This window comes from Panulirus ornatus, chromosome 18 (genome assembly GCF_036320965.1).
Source record: "Panulirus ornatus isolate Po-2019 chromosome 18, ASM3632096v1, whole genome shotgun sequence".
NCBI lineage: Eukaryota > Metazoa > Arthropoda > Malacostraca > Decapoda > Palinuridae > Panulirus > Panulirus ornatus.
Genome location: NC_092241.1, coordinates 44,131,324 through 44,155,915, shown reverse-complemented (window position 1 = coordinate 44,155,915; position 24,592 = coordinate 44,131,324). Strand labels below are relative to the sequence as shown.

The window sequence follows — 24,592 nt, the reverse complement described above, 5'->3', positions numbered from 1 at the left end:
AAGTCACGGAGGAGCGCCAACTATAACAATGTTATCTGATCTATAGTTCAAGGTGTCAATCAGCTCGTTGTATTCATGTATGGTTGATACCTTTATTGAGATAAAGAATACAATATGATAAGATGTTGATACAATACAATACAATATTATACAATACAACGCAAAATTCCTTCACCAGAGTCTAAGGCTCACTTGATATCACAAATAATATATTTACAATCTTCGTACTTATTCAACAAAGGTCGATATCAAGGCCTGATGTTAATGGAGATATAGAGAGGTTAATGAAAGGGAAAATTAAAGACAAGGAAAAGTATTTACGAATTTTGGAGAAAGTTAAAAAACAAAACTCTTTTAAAAAGTGCCATGAGAGAATAGAGAGCTCCAAAGCTTCGAGTTATAGGGAAAGAAACAGTGATCAAAACGGCCCACACTTCTGTTGCTACGGCCACACAGTAATCACGTGACACAGCAGCTTGCCGAGTATTGACTGGTTTGGCTTATGATAGGGGCACACAAGCAGCCAGTTCCCGGGTGGAAAACTAAAGTGATACCTGTAGAAGAGGGAAAGTGAAATAACATTGCGGCGTAGGGCAAGTGAGTCAAGTTTTTAAGTTAGCCTCGGAAAGCTTATGAACTGGACCGCTTTCGACACAGTTCTGTTAAGTAAGGATGCAGAGCTAGAACCAGCCTAGGAGTGAGAGCATTACTCCATACGAGGGTGGATCAATCCTTTATATAAACGGAACAACTGTTCGAAAGAAAAGAAATTTTGACATCTAAACAGGACTTCCAGTTTCTTGGAGGCACACGTAGCTATTTCCATAATGGGTGCCCAAGACTGAGTGGATATTACAGTAATACTAATAATTTTCACTAAGAGGTGGAATTTCAGAACAATCAAAGTTGTGAGAAATTTCTTGATAGAGGAATTGACAGAAACTAGGTCTTGGAGGCTTTAAACTTAACTTGCTTTCGTCAGCCTCACAGAGATATCTCGTTCAAGATTGAGCTTGATATGGAAGTTGTGTCGAGACGAGATGCAGGTCGAGTCAAAGAAGGAGCAGAGTTGAAGGATGTTGAGGAATGCAGTGTTAAATCGTCAATATATGGATGCATTTGGTTATCTGCAGAAAAAAGGAAATCATCGATAAGAAGGAGTAACATTGTAGGAGACAGGACAGAACCTTGAGGAACAACAGCGTTGCTAGGGAAAGGGGGACATGCTGATTCATCAACAACCATGGAGATCGATCGACCAAAGAGGAAGCTAGATATGAGGGCGCATAGTAAGGGAGGGAAGCCAAAAGAGGGGAGCTAAGAGATGAGACCCAGATGTCATATTCTATCAAAAGATTTGAATATATTATGGTCACTGCACAGGATTCCAAAGAAATATTTCAGGGATGATGACCAGACATTAGAAGGATTATAAAACATCACAAGTGGATCTTGTCTTACGGAAGCCATACTGGTGATTAGAGAGACGACTAATCTTCGAGGTGTATAAGGCTAAGGGAGTTGAGGAGGGATTCTAAGACTTTCGAAATGGCAGATGTCTCAAAGCAACAGTATGATAGTTCGAGGGGTTATGATGGTCATCCTTCCTAGGGATGAGAAGTACCAACGCATACTTAGACGGTAAGTTATCCTTTAGTAATTTTGTTTCAGAGAATTCCATGTAAAGAGAACTTAATGCAGGTGAAACGGGGCATAACATTCTCCATAAGATTGAAATACACAGTATTTTATGCACAGTAAACACCGAATTTGAAACAGGTAAATAAATATAATCTGAGACATCAACTAAGTATTCTAAGAGGTCATCAACCGGAACTTTTGTGAACCAGGGCGAAACATCAAAACTTAGCAGTTTGAAATAAAGATCAACATGGATATCACTAAGCTTATTAACTAAATCTACATTGTTCACGATATTAGAATTTGATACCTTATTAACAAGTGGAATATATGTAATCTATATGTAATGTCTATTGGTAATCTATATGTAATGAACACCACAAAACTCACTATGGGTCTTGCTGGAAAGTTTGGCTTATATGTTTTGTTAAGTCCAAACATATATGGCAATAAAGGGGATAATGATGAAAATCTCTAGAGAGAATCATTACCTTTCAACAACAACTTCAGTTATCAACTTTGTCCATAATTACAACAGCATTAGCCTAATCTGCTTTGGTAATATGTGTATCTTCATATTTTTTCAAATTGTTAAAAGCACTGATGAACCTTTTTGGACAATTTCGAAGAAATTAATAATTTACTGTACTTTTCAAAATCACAAATTGATCTTGCAATATCAACAAAGTTAACTTCTTTGTTAGAGCTCACAAAACTTAATCCATAGCCTAAGATACAAAAGAATCCTTCTCAAATTGTTTATTTGACAGGTTCATCATTAAGGAAGGGTTTGTGTTCTTCTCAGTCCTATCACTATTTTCAGCAAGTTGGTCTAACTTACAGTTCAGTTTCTTTTGAAGACTATTCCGTTCACTTCATAACCTCTTATAGCAAAATTCCAACATACGGTTGCTCTATCGTGTAGGTAGACATTTGAAAGGGGCGTCTCTTCTCTTTATTGTGGCTGTGGAAAATAAACTTATGTTACCAATTTTAGATTTCATGATCCATAGGGATAAAAACATTCTTAAGTTCAGCATATACAGAAACCCCACCAATGTTTGTCCATATATTCATTATGAACCAGCTAAACATGACAGAGTTGAATTATCATCATTCCAATCTATGTTCCTGAGGGAATTTCGTTTATGCAGTCCGGAATTTAGATGGTGAGTTTGAGATTGTATATTGTAGTGGATCCAAGCTTAAGTATCCTGGATCTTTCATTGATAAATTACTTAAGTTGGCAAAGAAATAATATTAAAGAGGTAAACTCAAACCTCCCCTTGATACCAAGAATCTTTTAGTTCGCCCTTTAAGTGATGATCTTACATTACTTCCCAGGTTGCTTAAATCCCTTAATGAAAGTTTAGCCTTCAGCAATAACAATGCTATAGAAAATATCCTAATCAAAAACTCATCAGAAAATTCTGCGGGCTGTGTTTACAGAGTCCCCTGTAAAAAGATTAATATGTTTTATGCTTGGCAAACTGGTAAGGATCTCTATGTTTGACTTAAACAACATAATTATAGTATAAGAACAGAGCAATGCTTTGTTTAATCATGTTAAAGATTATGGCCATTGTACTGACGAGTGCAACGCTAATTCAATCATCAATTGTAATTCCTTTACCAAGGGAAATATCATTTAATCTTTTATTATGAAATACACAAAGAACTGTGGCATTAATATTATTGAAAGTCTTGGAAAGATTTATAAACATCTCCCTTTCCTTCCACATGATAAATTTCTTATGGCGGTCATGATGCCAGACCCGAACTCCACCAACCCGAATACCACCATCCGTTAACGCTTCTTTACCAATGGCGTCTTAGCTACATCTCTTCCTTGTATATCAACTGACTGTTCTACGTATTATCTCATTATTGCATTTCCCCTGACAATATGATCATTACTCGAAAGTGCATTTGGAAACTTATCGTGTTTCATTTCCCTGTGGTTTTATGCATACATTAGATCTGATCACGCGCACCAGTGTGACCTCTTGCAATATATATATATATATATGAATCGCCACCCCGCCACACATGAAATAACAACCCCCTCTCCCCGCATGTGCGCGAGGTGGCGCTAGGAAGAGACAACAAAGGCCACATTCGTTCACACTCAGTCTCTAGCTGTCATGTAATAATGCACCGAAACCACAGCTCCCTTTCCACATCCAGGCCCCACAAAACTTTCCATGGTTTACCCCAGACGCTTCACATTCCCTAGTTCAATCCATTGACAGCACGTCGACCCCGGTATACCACATCGTTCCAATTCACTCTATTCCTTGCACGCCTTTAACCCTCCTGCATGTTCAGACCCCGATCACTCAAAATCGTTTTCACTCCATCTTTCCACCTCCAATTTGGTCTCCCACTTCTCGTTTCCTCCACCTCTGACACATATCCTCTTGGTCAATCTTTCATCACTCATTCTCTCCATGTGACCAAACCATTTCAAAACACCCTCTTCTCTCTCAACCACAATCTTTATTACCACACATCTCTCTTACCCTATTATTACTTACTCTATTACAAACCACCTCACACCACATATTGTCCACAAACATCTCATTTCCAGCACATCTACTCTCCTGCACACAACTCTATCTATAGCCCACGCCTCGCAACCATATAACATTGTTGGAACCACTATTCCTTCAAACATACCCATTTTTGCTTTCCGAGATAATGTTGTCGACTTCCACACATTCTTCAACGCTCCAAGAACTTTCGCCCCCTCCCCCATCCTATGATTCACTTCCGCTTCCATGGTTCCATCCGCTGCCAAATCCACTCCCAGATATCTAAAACACTTCACTTCCTCCAGTTTCTCTCCATTCAAACTTACCTCCCAACTGACTTGTCCCCTCAAACCTACTGTACCTAATAACCTTGCTCTTATTCACATTTACTCTCAGATTTCTTCTTTCACACACACTTTCACAAAACTCTGTCACCAGCTTCTGCAGTTTCTCACACGAATCAGCCACCAGCGCTGTATCATCAGCGAACAACAACTGACTCACTTCCCAAGCTCTCTCATCCACAACAGACTGCACACTTGCCCCTCTTTCCAAAACTCTTGCATTCACCTCCCTAACAACCCCATCCATAAACAAATTAAACAACCATGGAGACATCACGCACCCCTGCCGCAAACTTACATTCACTGAGAACCAATCACTTTCCTCTCTTGCTACACGTACACATACCTTACATCCTCGATAAAAACTTTTCACTGCTTCTGACAACTTGCCTCCCACACCATTTATTCTTAATACCTTCCAAAAAGCATCTCTATCAACTCTATCATATACCTCTTCCAGATCCATAAATGCTACATACAAATCCATTTGCTTTTCTAAGTATTTCTCACATACATTCTTCAAAGCAAACACCTGATCCAAACATCCTCTGCCACTTCTGAAACCACTCTGCTCTTCCCCAATCTGATGCTCTGTACATGCTTTCACTCTCTCAATCAATACCCTCTCATATAATTTCCCAGAAGCACTCATTTTTATCTCCTTTGCCTTTGTACATTGGCACTATGCAAGCATTCCGCCAATCCTCAGGCACCTCACCATGAGTCATATATACATTAAATAACCTTACCAACCAGTCAACAATACAGTCACCCCCTTTTTTTAATAAATTCCACTGCAATACCATCCAAACCCGCTGCCTTGCCGGCTTTCATCTTCCGCGAAGCTTTTACTATCTCTTCTCTGTTTACCAAATCATTCTCCCTAACCCTCTCACTTTGCACACCACCTCGACCAAAACACCCTATATCTGCCAATCTATCATCAAACACATTCAACAAACCTTCAAAATGCTCACTCCATCTCCTTCTCACATCACCACTACTTGTTATCACCTTTCCATTAGCCCCCCTTCACTGAAGTTCCCATTTTTCCCTTGTCTTACGCATTCTATTTACCTCCTTCCAAAACATCTTTTTATTACCCCTAAATTTGATGATACTCTCATCCCACCATTCACTACCCTTTCTAGTCTCCCCACCTCCCACGCTTCTCATGCCACAAGCATCTTTTGCGCAAGCCATCACTGCTTCCCTAAATTCATCCCATTCCTCCCCCAATACATATTCTATTTCATTTATCTATCATACTTTCTCGCTGTCTCCCGCGTCAGCTAGGTAGCGCAAGGAAACAGACGAAAGAATCGCCCAACCCACCCACATACACACGTCCACACACAGCACATATACATACTTATACATCTCAATGTATACATATATACACACACACACACACACACACATATATATATATATATATATATATATATATATATATATATATATATATATATATACTGGTACATAATTCATACTGTCTGCCCTTATGTATTCCCGTCGCCACCCCACCACACATGAAATGACAACCCCCTCCCCCGGCATGTGCGCTCGGTAGCGCTCGGAAAAGACAACAAAGGCCACATTCGTTCATACTCAGTCTGTAGCTATCATGTATGGTACACCGAAACCACAGCTCCCTTTCCACATCCAGGCCCCAAAAAACTTCCCATGGTTTACCCGAGACGCTCCATATGCCCTGGTTCAATCCATTGACAGCACGTCGGCCCCGGTATACCGTATCGTCCCAATTCACTCTATTCCTTGTACGCCTTTCACCCTCCTGCATGTTCAGGCCCCGATCACTTAAAATCTTTTTCACTCCATCTTTCCACCTCCAATTTCGTCTCCCACTTCTCCTTATTCCCTCCACCTCTGACACATATATCCTCTTTGTTAATCTTTCCTCACTCATTCTCTCCATGAGATCAAACCATGTGATCATCTGCCCTCTCAACCACACTCTTTTTATTACCACATATCTGTCTTACCCTTTCATTACTTACTCGATCAAACCACCTCACACCACATTTTGTCCTCAAACATCTCATTTCCAGCACATCTACCCTCCTCTGCACAAGTCTATCTATAGCCAACGCCTCGCAAGCACATACCATTGTTGGAACCACTATTCCTTCAAACATACCCGTTTTTGCTTTCCAAGATAACGTTGTCGATTTCCGTACATTTTTCAACTCTTCCAGAATTTTCGCCTTCTTCCCCACCCTATGATTCACTTCCGCTTCCATGGATCCATCCGCTGCCAGATCCACCCCAGATATCTAAAACACTTCACTTCCTCCAGTTTTTCTCCATTCAAACTTACCTCCCAGTTGACTTGTCCTTCAGCCCTACTGTATCTAATAACCTTGCTCTTATTCACATACACTCTCAGCTTTCTTCTTTCACACACTTTATCAAACTCAGTAAACAGCGTCTGTAGTTTCTTACCCGAATCAGCAACCAGCGCTGTATCATCAGCGAACACCTGACTCACTTTCCTTGGTCTCTCATCAACAACAGATTGCATACTTGTCCCTCTCTCCAAAACTCTTGCGTTCACCTCCTTAACAACTCCATCCCTAAACAAATCAAACAACCATGGAGACATCACGCACCCCTGCTCTAAACCGACATTCACTGAGAAAAAATCACTTTCCTCTCTTCACACTCGCACACATGCCTTACATCCTCGATAAAAACTTTTCACTGCTTCTAACAACTTGCCTCCCACACCATATATTCTTAATACCTTCCACAGAGCATCTCTATCAACTCTATCATAAGCCTTCTCCAGATCCATTAATGTTACATACAAATCCATTTGTTTTCCTAAGTATTTCTCACATACATTCTTCAAAGCAAACACCTGATCCACACATCCTGCACCACTTCTAAAACGAGACTGCTCTTCCCCAATCTGATGCTCTGTACATGCCTTCACCCTCTCAATCAATACCCTCCCATATAATTTCCCAGGAATACTCAACAAACTTATATGTCTGTAATATGAGCATTCACCTTTATCCCCTTTGCCTTTGTACAATGGCACTATGCATGCATTCCGCCAATCCTCGGTCACCTCACCAAGAGTCATACATACATGAAATAACCTTATCAACCAGTCAACAACACAGTCACCCCCCTTTGTATTACGTTTTACTGCAATATCATCCGAACCTTCTGCCTTGCCGGCTTTCATCTTCCGCAAAGCTTTTACTACCTCTTTTCTCTTTACCATATCATTCTCCCTAAACTCTTACTTCGCACGTCACCTCGTCCAAAACACCCTATATCTGCCACTCTATCATCTAACACATTCAACAAACCTTCAAAATACTTACTCCATCTCCGCACTTTATTCACCTCCTTCCAAAACATCTCTTTATTCTCCCTAAAATGTAATGATACTCTCTCACCCCAACTCTCATCTACCCTCTTTTTCACCTCTTACCCTTTTGTCTTGACCTCCTGCCTCTTTCTTTTATACATCTCTCAGTCATTTGCACTACTTCCCTGCAAAACTCGTCCAAAAGCCTCTTTCTTCTCTTCCACTAACAATCTTATTTCTTTATCCCACCACTCACTACCCTTTCTAATCTGCCCGCCTCCCACGCTTCTCATGCCACAAGCATCATTTGCGAAAACCATCACTGCTTCCCTAAATACGCCCCGTTCTTCCACCAATCCCCTTACTTCCTTTGCTCGCACTTTTTTTTCCATTCTGTACTCAGTCTCTCCTGGTACTTCCTCACACAAGTCTCTTTCCCAAGCTCACTTATTCTCACCACTCTCTTCACCCCAACATTCTCTCTTCTTTTCTGAAAACCTCTGCAAATCTTCACCTTCGCCTTCACAAGATAATGATCAGACATCCTTCCAGTTGCACCTCTCAGCACATTAACATCCAAAAGCCTCTCTTTCGCGCGCCTATCAATTGACACGTAATCCAATAACGCTGTCTGGCCATCTCTCCTACTTACATACTTATACTTATGTGTATCTCTCTTTTTAAACCAATTATTCCCAATCACTAGTCCTTTTTCAGCACACAAATCTTCAAGCTCCTCACCATTTCCATTTACAACACTGAACACCCCAAGTACACCAATTATTCCCTCAACTGGCACATTACTGTCCTTTACATTCTAATCATCCATCACTATAACCAGGTCTCGTGGATCAAAACTACTAACAAATTCACTCAGCTGCTCCCAAAACACTGGCCTCTCATGATCTTTCTTTTCATGCCCAGGTGCATATGCACCAATAATCACCCATCTCTCTCCATCCACTTTCAGTTTTACCCATATCAATCTAGAGTTTACTTTCTTACACTGTATCACATGCTCCCACCACTCCTGTTTCAGGAGTAGTGCTACTCCTTCCCTTGCTCTTGTCCTCTCACCAACCTCTGACTTTACTCCCAAAACATTCCCAAACCACTTTTCCCCTTTACCCTTGAGTTTCGTATCACTCAGGGCCAAAACATCCAGGTTCCTTTCCTCAAACATACTACCTATCTCTCCTTTTTTCACATCTTGGTTACATCCACACACATTTAGACACCCCAGTCTGAGCCTTCGAGGAGGATGAGCACTCCCCGCTTGACTCCTTCTTCTGTTCGCCATTTCCCGCGTAAGCGAGGTAGCGTTAAGAACAGAGGTCTGAGCCTTTGAGGGAGTATCCTCACTTGGCCCCCTTTCTCTGTTCCTTCTCTTGGAAAGATAAAAACTTTATGGGAGGAATTCCAGCCCCAGCTCTTTCGTAGCTTCCGTGCTTTGTTCATTCAACAATGAATGAAATGTAATTGTAACGATATGAGGAAGGAAGTTTTGCCGAGATGCCGTGCATGTGTAAACCCCAAATAATAGTACTGGGATCAGGAAGGGCGCGTGGAGAAGGCATTATATCAACTATAGAATCAAATCTGTTTTTCAGTTACCGCCTGGTATGGCAAGTTAAACTGTAAAGATAAAAATGAACTTGAAGAAATTGTTAAGAACGTTCGGAGATTGGGTGCAAACAGTAAAACATTAGATATGATGTATCAGGAACATGTAATGAAACAGTTGGAAATCATGCAAGATGTACCCTGTCATCCTCTACACCAATACTGTGTTTTTTTGAGGTCAGGAAGAATACTGTCTTTGCCTATACAGCGTCCCGACAGATTCAGGAAATCAATTGTACCAAGAAGCATTCTACTATTTAACTATCTAAAGACGGTATAACTCCTCTGTGATATAGATTCTGAGTGCAATAGATGATTCTTTATGTGATATTTCATGTGGTACTTTTATGTGATACTTTATGATTCTTATTTCATAATTCTTATACATTTTAACCTTGAATAGAGCCATAAAGAATTTCATTTTGTATCATGCATACAATTTGACAGTAAAGACATCTTATCTTATATCTTATCTTATCTTAATCTGTCTTACATCCGAATCTGTTGAGCAGCGCCACCTCTGTGTCATTGATCCTGGGGTCGCGGAGTTACTGCGACTGCTGCTGGCGAGAGTCTGGAGGGAGGTTGGATGTCTGGGGCGGATACTTGTCCTTGTTCCAGTGGTGGATCCAGGCGGTGAAGGGTCTGGAAGAGCCCAAGTCCTCGGCCTCCTGGAAGGTCTGAGGCAGGTGAAGACCCAAGGTCTCTGGAAGGGGTAGAGAGGCCAGCAGGGAGACCAGCGATAGCCCAAGCATCATCCAGTAATGGAACGTCGAACTCACCCCAGACTGAAACATAAAACGTCACTTGTAATAAGACTTACATCTTTATACTGCTCCCTATGGAAGGTGGGCCTATGTTAGACGTAACTGATCTCGATGTTTATCGTATATTTGTGGTTATTACTTCGTTCCAAGAGCAGATAACGTGGAATCTCTTTATTCAATCATGAAAAAGTTAATCCTAACAATACGCAATATTAATGCTACACAATACAATATCTACATAATACATAATCCATACCATATAATATCCACAAAATATGACGCTATACCCATACACTAGATACACTACACAATACTCCCTCAATGTAATGCCAACACAATATTCTACCTACATTACACAATAATCAAACAATGTAGTACTAACACCATACATTACTTACACTGCACAATACACATACAATATGATACCAAAACCAAACGCTACATACACTACACAATACGCCCTCAATGTAATGCTTACACAATACTCTAACTACATTGCACAATATTCAAAAAGTATAAAACTAACACCATACGTTACTTACACTACACAATACTTACACAATATAATACCAGCACCACACACTACACAATACCTATATAACGAAATACCAACACCAGACACTACCCACACTACACAATATTTGTACAACGAAATACCAACACCAGACACTAGCCACACTACACAATACTTATATAACGAAATACCAACACCATACACTACCCACGCTACACAGTACTTACGTAACGTAATACCAATACCATACACTACCCACACTATACATTATTTATACAACGAAATACCAACACCATAGAGAACCCACACTACACAATACTTACATAACGTAATACCAATACCATACACTACCCACACTATACATTACTTGTACAGTATAAGTCTTGCCAGAATCAAAGGAACACCGTTATCTAAGACTTGATTACTACCGTTTACAAAGCCTTGATGGCCGTTTACGAAGATTTTCAGTTTCTCAGTATTAATAACTGGCTGGAAACTTGAGCAGAATTAGAGAAATATGACCACGTTAAAGAGTTGTCTGACACTCGATGTGGTACTGCAGTCGGGCCCATGGAAAGGTCGGGGGTCCCCTAGCTTGCCCCAGGAGAGGGGACACGACATTTGTTAATATTGATAACATAAATTGTTAATATTGATAACGTAAATTGTTAATATTGATAACGTAAATTGTTAATATTGATAACGTAAATTGTTAATATTGATAACGTAAATTGTTAATATTGATAACGTAAATTGTTAATATTGATAACGTAAATTGTTAATATTGATAACGTAAATTGTTAATATTGATAACGTAAATTGTTAATATTGATAACGTAAATTGTTAATATTGATAACGTAAATTGTTAATATTTATAACGTAAATTGTTAAATAACAGAAAATATCAATAATAAACATACATCTTACATAAATATTATCATATGTTGCCATCTTACCCGTCACTCTGGCCCCATAGTCCCCTGTGTGTGTGTGTGTGTGTGTGTGTGTGTGTGGGTGGGTGGGTGGTAAGCCAGGACTCTCCCAAGCCCAGCGTCAGCTACTGCGGGTCCTGGTTCCAGCCATCCAGGTGCTGGAGACAGGAAAGTTCCGACCATCTGGAAGCTGTAGTCGGGTGTTCCAGCCTTACAGATATGCACTGAACATATCCTGTGGTTGTATGATGACCTGCATCATGTTCCGGTAACTTAATGTGCGTTTTTATATCTTGTAAATCTTGTTTTAATTGTACTTATGGGACGCCATTTTGTCCAATGTAAGAATATTCTTTTCATTGTATTTTCTTTACAAGTAATGTAGGAGTAATGTGTGATCAATTGCTGCACAGTTTATATAAGATCAGTAAAGTGTCCGATATCATTGTCTCACCTCACCAGCGCCACTCCGAGTGCTGAAGACAAGTGTTCCAGCCATCTACGCGCTGGAGGAAGGGCATGTGCAAGCCATACGTGTGTTGAAGACAGGTGTTAAAGCCACCTGGTTGCTGGAGACCGAATATGGTCCAGCCGTCCAGGCACTGAAGACAGAGAAGTCCTAACCATCTGGAGGTTGTGGACAGGGGCGTTTCAGCCCTCTGGGTGCTGGAAGCGTGTGTTCAAGACGTCTGGGTGCTGGACACAGAGAGTGTTCCAGCCGACCAGGTTCTGAAGATCTGTGTTCCAGCCTACGGATTCTAGAGTAGTCCAGGGGGTGGAGACAGGTGGTGAGCGGCCACTTGGGTGCCGGACACAGAGGATATTCCGGCCATATTTGTGCCGGAGACAAGATCTTCCAGTCATATGAGTGCTGGAGAAAGGGGGTGTTTCTGCCCTTCATGTGCTGGAAACGGAACATTCCAGTCGTCGATCGGTTTAAAAAGGGATCTTTCAGACGTTCTACTTTGGAAACAGATCTTCCAACTATTTGGATGTTGATGTAGTGATGTTTCAGCTGTCCAGATGTTGACGCCTGGTGTACCAGCCGTCCAGGTGCTGGAGACAGGGCGTGTTCCAGACATCTGGGGGTTGAGAAGGAGGTGCTCTTGCAAGAACTTTGTCACAGCTGTCCAAATAAACAAGATCTTGTGTGGCTAATGTAAGACTTACTGGCCCTGAGCACGCAAGGAGCTCTCACTTGATGATGTCACACATACTCGCCTTGTACAGACGATGTACAAGGCGAGTAACCATGGCAGTCCGTCACCACCCTGCCAACTTCTACACCAGACCTACCCATGCCTGCTGGTTCACTCTACACTGACAACACGGCAGAACTCGCTTTCTGATCGGGCCACGTTGGCTGGTGTCATTTTACACTCTCTGTACTTACCTTGTCACCAGGAATAAAGACTTATTCTTGTACACCAAGAGTATTCACCCAATCCTGAATCCAACTGTTCACGTCCTCCGGGCCAGTCCACATGCAACATTCCAACCATCCAGCTGCTGGAGACAAAGATGTTCCGGGAGCTAAAGTTGGGACGCTCCTTCCGTCCAGGTGCTGGAGACAGGATGTTCCAGCTCCTTAGGTCTTAAGACAAAGGTATTCCAGCCGTTCGGCTTTGAGACAAGGTTGTTCCGGTCGTCCAGGTGGTAGAAACGGGTGTTCCAGCCATTTAGATGCTGGAACAGGATTATCCCAGCCGTTCGAGTGCTGAAGACAGGTGTTCCAGTCGCCTGGGTGCTGAAAACAGTTGTTCCATCTGTTCACACAAAGTTGCTGCATAAACAGGTCGTTGCATGCCTACGACAGGATCATTTTATCCAACGAACAAACGGAGCATTTACTCAGGACCCACCACCAACAGGTGGCCAACCTTACATGAATGAGAAAGGGAGTAAGAGACCTTCATGATATATTCATTTCACTCCTGTAGTATCTTTGTCATTATGCATCAAACTGAAGAACGAGGTACCTTCTTCCATGATTCTAATTCCTCGCAAAAGAGGACTTTTATCCTCTATCCGCGACTTGAAGCTTTGTCAAGAAGAAGACTCCCGTTTTTTCTTGATTTTACTTGTTGAATTAGTCTACGTAAATAACTAAATTTCTTTCCACATACAGAAGGTCTTAGCTTCCTAGTGCTTTGCCTTTATGATCTTGCGTCTCGTATCAGATCTTCTCTAATTCTCTGTTTTCGGGTGCCACCTCTTTGTACACCTTCTTGAAAATCTTACATGAGGAAAACGGATCTCAACTAGTCTGTTTTAGGTAAAAATATCGTTTTACATTAAACAAACCAGAATTTTGCGAAATGTACGTCTTGTTTGGCTTCGAACCGAGTTTACTTTCATGATGAATTACTATGCTCAAAGGTTCATCAACTGTGTTAGCAATCATGGAGGTCTATGGTGCAGCGGTAAGTTTTTCTGACTCATTCATGGGCCGACCAGGATCGAGCGGATAGGTTCAAATCCTGGTCGTGGTAGTCGGTCCACAATCAATCCAGCTCTTATATAAATCCCTAGTTATTGGTCGATATAATGGGCACCTAGCTCAGGCTGTATATATATATATATATATATATATATATATATATATATATATATATATATATATATATATATATATATATATATATATATATATATATATATATATTTGGACGATTTTTGCAGGGAAAAAATGCAAATGAGTGGGAGATGTATAAAAGAAAGACAGGAGGTCAAGAAAAAGGTGCAAGAGGTGAAAAAGAGGGCAAATGAGAGTTGGGGTGAGAGAGTATCATTAAATTTTAGGGAGAATAAAAAGATGTTCTGGAAGGAGGTTTCTCTAGATCATCAATAATGAAAACCTCGTCTGTAGATCATCAATGATATCAGTTAATCCTGTCGCTATATCTTCAATAATGTTAACTTGTCTCTAGAATATCGATAATGTTAATCCTGTCTCTAAGTCATCAATAATGTGAATTCTGTCTCTACATCATCAGTAATCTTAATCCTTTCTGAAGTTCACCAATAATGTTAAAAATGTCTAGATCATCAATAATGGTAATCCTTTCTCTAGATCATGACTAATGTTAACCTCGTCTCTAGGTCATCAATAATGTTAACTCTGTTTGTAGTTCATCAATAACGTCAATCCTGTCTCTAGTTCATCAATAATGTTAATCCTGTCACTAGATCATTAATAATGTTGATAGTGTCACTAGATCATTAATAATGTTACTCCTGCCTGTAGATTATCAATAATATCAATTTTTTCTCTGGGTCATCAATAATGTTACCTATGTCTCTACATCATCACCAATGCCAATCTTGTAAACAGATCATCAGTAATATTAACCCTGTCTCTAGATTATCAATAATGTTAATCTTGTGTCCATTTCATCAACAAAGTTAGTCCTGTCACTAGATCATCAGTAATGTTATTCCTATAACTAGATCATCAATAATGTTAATCTTGTCTCTAAATCATCAGTAATGTTAACCTAGTCTCTAGATCATCAAGAATGTTAACCCTGTCTCTTGTTCATGAATAATGTTAATCATGTTCTTAGTTCATCAATAATATTAGTCGTGTCACTAGATCATCAATAATTTAAACCTGTCTCTAGTTCATTAATCATAATGTTTATCCTGTCTTAAACTCATCAATAATGTTAATCATGTTTCTAGATCATCAGTAATGTTATTCCTGTCTGTAGTTCATAAACTATGTTAACCCAATCTCTAGTTCATGAATAATGGTAATCCTGTCACCAGATCAATAATGTGAATCCTATCACTAGATCATCAAAATGTTAATCCTGTCTCTAGATTATCAAAAATGTTAATTCTGCCTCTAGATCTTCAATGATGTTAATCCTGCTTCTAGATCATCAGTAATGTTAAACCTGTCTCTAGATCATTAATAATGTTATTCCTGTCTATGAATAATCAATAATGCTACCCCTATCTCCAGTTCATCAGTGATGTTAATCCTGTCTCCAGTTAATGAATAATGTTAATCCCATCTCTAGTTCATCAATAATGTTAATACTGTCACAAGATCATCAATAATGTTTATAATGAAACAAGATCATCAATAATGTTAATCCTGTCTGTAGATCACCAATAAGTTAATCCCGTCACTAGGTCATCAATAATGTTAACACTGTCTCTAGAATGTTCATAATGTTAATCCTTTCTCTAGATAATCAACAATTTTAATCCAGTCATCAGGACATCAATAATGTTAGCCCTGTCTCTAGTTCATCGAGAATTTTAGTCCTGTCTCTAGATCATCAATAATGTTAATCCTGTCTCTAGATCATCAATAATATTAACCTCCTCTCTAGATCATCATTGATGTTAATCCTGTCTCTAGACCATCAATAATGTTAATCCTGTCTCTAGATCATCAATAACGTTAAACCTAACACTAGATCGTCAGTAATGTTAACCCTGTCACTAGATCATCAATAATATTAATACTCTCTCTAGATCATAAATAATGTTAATCCTGTTATTTGATCATCAGTAATGTTAAACCTGTCTCTAGGTCATCAATAATGTTTATCCTGTTTCTAGATAATGTAATTCTGTCTCTAGCCCATCAATAATGCCAATCCAGTCACTAGATCATCTACAATGGTAATCCTATCTTTAGATCATCAATAATGTTAACTAGATCAATATTGTTTACCCTGTCAATAGATCATCAATAATGTCAATCCTGTCTGCAGATAGTCAATAATGTTAATCCTGTGACTAGGTCATTAATGATATTAATCCGGTCACTAGATCATTGATAATGTTAGCCCTGTCCCTAAATCATCAATGATGATAATCTTGCCTCTAAGTCATCAGTAATGTTAATCTTGTCACTAGATCATTGATAATGTTAATCTTGTCTCTAAATCATTAGTAATATTAACCCTGTCTTTAGATCATCAAGAATGTTAAACTTGTCTCTAGTTCATCAATAAAGTTAATCCTGTCAATACTTAATCAATACTATCAGTCCTGTCACTTGATCATCAATAAATTAATCCTGTCTCCATTTCATCAATAATGTTAACCTCTCTCTACTCATCAATAATGTTAACCATGTAACTAGATTATCAGTAAGGTTATTCCTGTCTCTAGTTCAACAGATGTTAACCCTGTCTCTAATTCATCAATAATGGTAATATTGTCACTAGATCATCAATAATGTTAATCCTGTCTGCAAACCATCTGAAATGTTAATCCTGTCGTTAGATTATGAAAAACATCAATCCTGTCATTAGATCATCAGTAATGTTAACCCTGTCTCTATATCATCAATAACATCAATCCTGTCTCTCGATCATTGAAAATGTTAACTCTGTTTCTAGATCATCAATAAAGTTAATTCTGTCTCTAGATCGTCAATAATGTTAACCATGTTTCTAGGTCATCAATAATGTTAACCCTGTCTCTAGTTCATCCATAAAAGTAACACAGTCTCTAGATCGTCAATAGTATAAATCCTCTCCCTAGATCATCAATAATGTTAATCCTGTCTTTAGATCATCAATAATGTTAATCGTGTCTAATTCATCAATAATATTAAGTCTCTCTAGATCATCAATAACGTTAATCCTGTCCCTTGATCATCAGTATTGTTAATCCAGCCCCTAAATCTTCAGTAATGTTAACCCTGTCATCAGTTCATCAATAATATCAATCCTGTCTCTAGATCATCAATAATGTTAATCCTGATTCTAGATCATCAATAATGATAATCTTGTCTCTATATCATTAGTAATGTTAGCCATGTCACTATTTAATCCAAAATGTTAACCGTCTCTTGTTCATCAATAATGTTACTCCTAACTCTAGTTCATCAATAATGTTAATCCTATGTCTAGTTCATCAATAATGTTAATCCTGTCACAAGATCATCAATAATGTTAATAATGTAACTAGAGCATCAGTAATGTTAATCCTGTCTGTTGATCACAAATAATGTTAATCATGTCTCTAGATCATCAGTAATGTTAACGCTGTCTCTAGAATATCAATTATGTTAATCTTTTCTCTAGATCATCAGTAGTGTTAATCTAGTCATTTGGTTATCAGTAATGTTAGTCCTATTTCTAGTTCATCAAAAATTTCAGTCCTGTCTCTAGATCATCAATAATGCTAATCCTCTCTCTAGATCATCAATAATGTTAATCCTGTCTCAAGATCATCAATAATCTTAATCCTGTCTCTAGTTCAATAGTGTTAACCCCGTCTCTTGATCATCAATAATGTTATTCCTGTCATTTGATCATCCATATAGTTAACCCTGTCCCTAGTTCATCAGTAATGTTAATCCTCCCTCTACTTTATCAATAATGTTAATCCGGTCTCTAGTTCATCGATAATGTTAATCCTGTCTTTAGTTCATCAATAATATCAATCCTGTCACTCGATCATCATTAATGTTAATTCTGTCTCTAGTTCATCGGTAATGTTAATCCTGTCTCTAAATCATCAATAATGTTAACCATGTCTGCAGATCATCAGTAATGTTAATACTCTCTCTAGATCATCAATTATATTAGCCCTGTCTCTAGAATATCAATGATGTTAATCCTGTGCCTAGATCATCAGTAATGTTAACATCGTCTCTAGATCATCATTGATGTTAATCCTGTCTCTAGAGCATCAGTAATCTGATGTTAAACCTGACACTAGATCGTCAATAATGTTAACCCTGTCACTAGATCTTTGATAATGTTAATCCTGTCTCTAGATCATCAATAATGTTAATCCTGTTATTAGATCATTAATAATATCAAACCTGTATCTAGATCATCAATAATGTTTATCCTGTTTCTAGATCATCAATGATATTAATCCTGTCTCTAGATCATCAATAATGCTAATCCAGTCACTAGATCATCTACAATGGTAATCCTATCTCTAGATCATCAATAAAGTTAACTAGATCATCAATAATGTTTACCCTGTTACTAAATCATCAATAATGTTATTCCTATTTATAATGTTTATGCTGTCTCTAGATCGTCAAAAATGTTAACCCTGTTTCCAGCTCATCAATAATGTTAACCCTATCTCTAGTTCATCAATAAAGTTAATACTGTCTCTAGATCGTCAATAATATTTACCCTCTCTCTAGATCATCAATGATGCTGATTCTGTCTCTAGATCATCAATAATGTTAAACCTGTCGCTAGATCATTAATACTGTTGATCCAGTCCCTAGATCATCAATAATTTTAACCCTGTCATCAGTTCAATAATATCAATCCTGTCTCTTTATATATCATCAGTAATGTTAACTCAGCCTCTAGATCATCAATAATGATAATCTTGTCTCTGATCATCAGTAATGTTAACCATGTCACTAGATCATCCAAAACGTTAACAGTCTCTTGTTCAACAATAATGTTAATCCTATCCCTAGTTCATCAATAATGTTAATACTGTCAAAAGATCATCAATAATGTTGATAATGTAACTAGATCATCAGTAATGTTAATCCTGCCTGTTCATCACCAATAATGTCAATCCTGTCTCTAGATCATCAATAATGTTAACGCTGTCTCTAGTTCATCAATAATGTCAATCCAGTCATTAGATTATCAATAATGCTAGTCCTGCTCTAGTTCATCAAAAATTTTAGTTCTGTCTCTAGATCATCAATAATGTTAATCCTGTCTCAAGATCATCAATAATCTTAATCCTGTCTCTGGTTCAATAATGTCAGCCCCGTTTCTAGATCATCAATAATGTTATTCCTGTCTCTTGTTCATCCATAAAGTTAACCCTTTCTCGAGTTCATCAATAATGTTAGTCCTATCTCTAGATCATCAACAATATTAATCCTGTCTCTAGGTCATCGATAATGTTAATCCTGTCTGTAGTTCATCAATAATATTAATCAGGTCACTAAATCATCAATAATGTTAATCCTGTCTCTAGTTCATTGATAATGTTAATCCCGTCTCTAACTCATCAATAATGTTAACCATGTCTACATCATCAATGATGTTAGCACTGTATTATGATGTTAACCCTGTCTCTAGAATATCAATAATGTTAATCCTGTGTCTAGATCATCAATAATGTTAACCTCGTCTCTAGATCATCATTGACGTTAGTCCTGTCTCTCAATTATCAATGATGTTAATCCTGTCTCTAGATCATCAATAAGAATATACCTGTCACTGGATCGTAAATAATGTTAATCCTGTCACTAGATCCTCAATAATGTTAATTCTATCTCTAGATCATCAATAATGTTAATCCTGCCATTATATCATCAATAATCTCAAACCTGTCTCTAGATCATTAATAATGTTTATCTTGTTTCTAGATCATCGTTAATGTTAATCCTGTCTTTAAGATCATCAATAATGTTATTCCAGTCACTAAGTCATCTACGGTGGTAATCCTATCTCTAGATCATCAATAATGTTAATCTCGTCTCTAGATCCCTCAATAATGTTAATCCTGTCACTAAATCATCAATAATGTTAATCCTATCGCTAGATCATCAATAATGTTAATCCTGTCACTAGATCATCAAGAATATCAATCCTGTCACTAAGTTATTAATAATGTTAATCTTGTCTCTAAATCATCAATAATGATAATAATTTCTCTAGATCATCAGTAATATTAATCCTGTCTCTAGCTCACCAATAATATCAATCCTGCCCCTAGATCATCAATAATGTTAATCCTGTAACAAGATCATCAATAATGTTAATCCGGTCACTAGATCATCAGTAATGTTAATCCTTTCTCTAGATCATCAATAATGTTAACCTCGTCTCTAGATCATCAATAATGTTAATCCTCTCTCTAGATCATCAATGATATTAACCTCGTCTCTAGATCATCAATTATGTTAATCCTGTCTCTAGATCATAAATAATGTTAACTTGTCTCTAGAATATCAATAATGTTAATCCTGTCTCTAGATCATCAATAATGTTGATCCTGTCTCTAGATCATCATTAACGTTAATCATGAGTAAAGTTCATCGATAATGTTAAAAATGTCTATATCATCAATAATGTTAACCCTGTCACTAGATCAACAATAATGTTAAACCTGTCTCTAGATCATCAAAAATGTTTATTGTGTTTCTAGATTATCAATGATGCTAAACCTGTCTCTAGACCATCAATCATGTCTATCCTGTTTCTAAATTATCAATAATGTTAACCCTGTCATTAGATCATCAATAATGCTAATCTCTCTCTAGATCATCAATAATGTTAATCCTGTCTTTAGATCATCAATATGTTAATCCTGTCTCTAGTTCATCAATAATGTTGACCCTTTCTCTTGATCAACATTTATGTTAATCCTGTCTCTTGATCATCAGTAATGTTAAAACCCTGTCATTAGATAATCATTAATATTAACCCTGTCTCTAGTTCATCAGTAATTTTAATCTTGTGTGTAGATCATCAATGATGTTATTGCTGTCTCTAGATCATCAGTAATGTTAATCCTGTCTCTAAATCATCAGTCTCTAGATCATCAATTATTTAATCCTGCCTCTATTTCATCAATAATGTTAATCGTATCTGTAGTTCATCAATAGAAGAAATCCTCTCACTGGATCATCAGTCATGTTAATCCTGTCCCTAAATCATCTATAATGTTAACCATGGCTCTAGATCATTAGTAATGTTAATCCTGTCTCTGGTTCATCAATATGTTAACCCTGTCTCTAGTTCATCAATAATGTTAATCCCGTCACTAGATCATCAGTAATGTTAATCCTGTCTCTATGTCATCAATAATGTTAAGTATGTCTCTAGATCATCAATAATGTTAACCCTGTCTCTAGATCATAATTACTGTTAACCCTGTCACTAGATCATGAATGATATTAATCCTGTCTTTAGATAATCAATGATTTTAATCCTGTCACTAGATCGTGAATAATGTTAATCATGTCTTTAGATCATCAATAATGTTAATCCTGTCTCTGGTTCATCACTTATGTTAACCCTGTCTCTACTTCATCAATAATGTTAATCCTGTCTCTAGATTATCAATAACGTTAATTCTGTTCCTAGATCATCGATAATGTTATTCCTGTCTCTAGTTCATCAGTTATGTTAACCCTGTCTCTAGTTCATCAATAATGTTAATCCTGTCTCTAGATTATCAATAACATTAATCCTGTTTCTAGATCATCAATGATGTTAATCCTGTCACTAGATCATCAATATGTTAATCCTTCCACTAGATCAGCAATAAAGATTCATATGAGAATAGGCCCAAAAACTCATCAGTGTGGTACCCCACTTGCTTCTGCTGTCATTCAAACCCCTCACCATCTATAACCCGCTGTCCTCTGGCTTGCAATGGATCTCGCGTCAAAAATTCATGCCAGGAGCTTTGACTTTTGAGAACAGTCATACTATGAGGTTGCTTATCAAAGACTTTACCAAAGTTTAGTAAAATCACACCAAAAGATATTTTTGAGTCCCAGTTATTGTATACGTAATAATCCAGTATTATCGGTTAGATAGGATCTGTTATCACAAAATTTACGTCGATTATTCATTGTTGATTTTTTTCCAATTCTTATGTTCCGGAATAATGGTTACAATCACTTGTCCTTGATAGTTATTGATCCATGGCCATTTGTTTGATGGATGCGTCTCATCTTCTTCTATAGATATTGGCGTGACTTTGGCAAGCATTTCGTCGCTTAGCTCTTTCCTTTCATTTATCAATCAATTGATAATTTGTTAGCAAATATATCATTTCTTTAGACATAACGTTTTCAAACTCGGAGGGAAAATATCATCGTGTCCATTTGTCATGTTCAGATTATGTGAAGACAATTTGCTATTTCGTAAGCATTTGTTTCTTTAAGTGTGAGCTTATCCTTCCTCCACTCTGCCTCTATGTTCTGCAGATGTTGGAGGTTAGTAGCACCGTCTGCAGACGTACAGAGGCAGCTGAAGGACTTGTTTAACAATGAAGGCATTTCAATGGTATCTTGGGTTAGGTTTCCAATACGTGTGATCTTAATCATATTGTCTTATGTGTACGTAAATATTCAGTCCTCGGGATTACTTTTGATATTTTGATGTATGTGTCATATCTACGTTTACTGCTCCTCTTATAATCTTACATATTCAAGGTTTACTGAGGGATCTCGATTATGTATATGTATTTCTCACTTGCCTCTATGTACTTTTAACTCAACAGTTATCAAAGTTGGTTTTCATATATAGTATTGTCGTTATACAGTATCATCGTTATACGGTATCATCGTTATACAGTATCATCGTTATACAGTATCATCGTTATACAATATCATCGTTATACAGTATCATCGTTATACAGTATCATCGTTATACAGTATCATCGTTATACAATATCATCGTTATACAGTATCATCGTTATACAGTATCATCGTTATACAGTATCATTGTTATACAATATCATCGTTATACAGTATCATCGTTATACAGTATCATTGTTATACAGTATCATCGTTATACAGTATCATCATTATACAGTATAATCTATCTTACACTGGTATTGATAGTCTTTCAGCACACCGTAGTTTATTGCTGAACTTGTTCCACATTTCTTCAACTGTAGATATATCATTTGTGTTTTCAAGTTCTCACGAATATTTGATTCAAAATGCTTTTCTGTCATTATGAAGCATTATAGTACATTATCATATTTCAGATGGGGAAGCTAAATATATATCATGGTCGTTCAGGAGCTTGATCGTTTCACTCATCTCCCATGACTGTACGAAGCCCATGTTTGTTTGTTTTTTCATGTTGGAGGCTCCAATCACGAACAAAAGTTCACATCAACGCCGGGGTTTGATTAAGATAATGAGAGAATTGCAAAATGGAAAAAGAAAAGACATGGGAAAGTATTTACAAATTTTGGAGGGAGTGAAAGACCTGTCTTTTGAAATATGCCTGGTCAGAGTTATTGGGAAAAACATGAAAAGGTAGAGAGCTCCAAAGCTTCGACGTGTAAGGGAAGAAACAGGTATCAAAATGGCCCATCCTTATATTGCCAACGGCAACACAGTAATCATGTGACGGAGCAGCTTGCCGAGTATTGCTTGGTCTAGCAAGTGGCGGTGGCATACAAGCAGCCGGCTCTCGGGAGCAGAAACCAAAGTAATACCTAAAGAAAAGGGCAAAGAGTCAAGTTTGGAAGTTAGGCTGAGAGAGCTTATAAGTCGGATCGCTTTCGACTCGACTCTGTCAAGTAAGCATACAGAGATAGAACCACCCCAGATGTGAGAGTAGTACTCTATACAAGGACGTCTCAATCCCTTGTGTAAACGGAGCAACTGTTCAGAAGAAAAGAAGTTTCGACATCTAAACTGGACACCAGTTTCTTAGAGGCAGACTTAGCTATTTCTGTAATGTGGGGTTTCCAAGAAAGACTGGATGTTACACTAATACCAGGTATGTTTGCTGAATCGAGGTGGAATTACAGAACTGTACAAAGGAGAGACGAGAGTTGTGAGGAGTTCTCGATAGGAGGGATGGGTGGAAATTGGGTCTTGGAGGCATTATGCTTGGCAAGATTTTGTGTACCCTACTGAGATAACCTGTCCAAATCTGAGATGCAGATCGAGTGAGAGAAGAGAGAGCAGAACTGGAGGATGTGGATGAATGCAGTGTTGAGTCATTCGTGTGTATGAATGCATTGTGTTGTTTGTGGAGGAGAGGATATCGTTGAAAAAAAAGGTTGAAAAGGTGTAGGGAACACAACAGAATCTTGAGAACCACCATTGTTGATGGAGAAAAGAGGGGAAGCTGGTTCATCAACAACCACACAGATAGATCGGTCAGAAAGAAAGCTAGATATCAATGAGCAAAGTGAGGGAGAGAAGCCAAAAGAGG

At 37.9% G+C, this 24,592-nt stretch overlaps 1 protein-coding gene across 1 annotated transcript in view; it reads right to left on the bottom strand.

The window, feature by feature from the left end:
* Positions 1-78: 78 nt before the first annotated feature.
* The window catches only part of LOC139754937 (carcinine transporter-like), a 166,883-nt gene continuing 142,369 nt past the window's right edge, over positions 79-24,592 (bottom strand). Inside the window, exons 12-13 of the mRNA XM_071672757.1 lie at positions 9,982-10,276; positions 79-2,605 (exon numbers count right to left, since the gene is read on the bottom strand). The gene's annotated coding sequence lies outside the window, so the exon portion shown is untranslated. The remainder of the gene's footprint in view (positions 2,606-9,981; positions 10,277-24,592) is intronic.